The sequence below is a fragment of the Malurus melanocephalus genome, unplaced genomic scaffold (assembly GCF_030028575.1).
Source record: "Malurus melanocephalus ecotype Western Australia unplaced genomic scaffold, MMel_1.1 scaffold_1461, whole genome shotgun sequence".
Taxonomy (NCBI): Eukaryota; Metazoa; Chordata; class Aves; order Passeriformes; family Maluridae; genus Malurus; species Malurus melanocephalus.
In genome coordinates this window covers 12839-14562 of record NW_026624693.1, presented here as the reverse complement: position 1 = coordinate 14562, position 1724 = coordinate 12839, and positions in this window count along the sequence as shown.

Genomic DNA, 1724 nt, shown 5'->3' with positions numbered 1-1724 from the left:
CTCCAGAATTGGGTCAGGAGAGAGAATTTTGGGATTTTTTAAGAAATTTGAAACCTCCTCGATTTCCTGTTATTTCCCCGCTCTAAGCAAAAGGGGATAAAGAGAAATTTTTTTGGGATAAATTAAAACCTGAAATGAACTTTTAAAATCCGGGTGAGGAGAGAAATTCTTAAAATGATGTGGGATTGACCCAATTGGGATTTTTTTGGGAAAAATTGGGAATTCTCCAATCTGGGATTTGTTATTTTCCATTGTTTTCAATCGCAGGATGAGCTGGGGTTTAATCATTTTGAAAATTGAGGAATTTTGGAAATCTCTGGGAAATCTCCGGAATTGGAATCTCTGGGAAAGCTGAGGGGGTTGAGGTGGGAATTGCGGGATCCCCCTGGAATTTCGGGGATCCATCACCCGAGGCTTGGAATCACCTCGGACTCTTTTAAAAAAACAAATAAATGAGGATTTAATTTATTTATTAATTTTAATTTTATTTATTAATTAATTTATTTATTTATCATTTTATTTATTTATTTATTTATTTATTTTACTTATTTCATTTATTTATTTTATTAATTTTATTTATTTCTTCTATTTTTTTCCTTTAATTATTTATTTATTTATTTCATTTGCTTCATTTATTTCATTGATTTTATTTATTTCATTTTTATTTATTTATTTATTTAATTCATTTATTTCACCCCGGACGACCGCGATAACTCCCGCCGTTCGCCGGGACCGAAAAAAATTAAGAAAAAAAGAAAAAGAAAGAAAAAAAAAGAAAGAAAAAAAAAGAAAGAAAAAAAAGAAAGAAAGAAAGAAAACAAAAAAAGAAAGAAAAAAAGGAAAAAAGGAAAAAAAATAAAAGAAAAAGAAAGAAAAGAAAAAAAAAACCCGAAAATTAAAAAAAAAAGGAAAAATAATTCAAAATCCCCATTCCCACTGGTCCTTTTTTGGGAAGGCCGCCTCTCCCCGCTGCGGGAGGAGCGCTGATCTCACCGGGGGCGGCTCCGGGCGGGGTTTGTGCCCAAATTCCACTGAAATCGGGAGGAAGCGGCGGCTCCGCTCACATTTCCCTGCAGCGGGAACGCTTTTCCATCTCCGGGAGGAAAATTCGGATCAGGAAAAAACGGAGCTTCCCAACATCATTAATTGAGGTAAATTCTCATTTTTTGSGGGGTTTTATGCGCCAAAAATATTAAAAAAATAATTAAAAAAAGAGCGGGGTTGATTAATGAATTTTAACACTTTTTTCTCGCGGTTCAAAGTTTCATTTCTCTGCCTCTCTCGGTTCTTTCTCCCGTTGTGATGTTGAGATGTAAAAATCTGAAGGGGATGAAAAAAAATTAATTTTTTCCCCCAATTCCCGTCCCCCGAGAGGGGATTTGGGATTTGGCGCGGCTGCGATTTCCACTCACACTTTTTTTTTCAAGAGGTCGTGGCCGAGCTGAAAATTTTTCTCTCTCCTTCCCCTCGCAGGAAAAAAAAAAAAAAAAAGGAGATTTTTTCCAAAAACTGCGATTTTACCCAAAATATTTTGATTTTCCAGTAGAAAACTCCGGCGTTGTGTAAACGTTCCCCGGGTGAATTTATCCTCTCTTGGATAAATCCCGGGGTTTTTTTAATTAATTAATTAATTTTTTTTTTCACAGGGAAAAACTCCAGGGCAGATGTTTGGCAGAAAATGCCAAAACATTTCCCGAATTAAAGGATTTTTTTTTTTTTTTTTT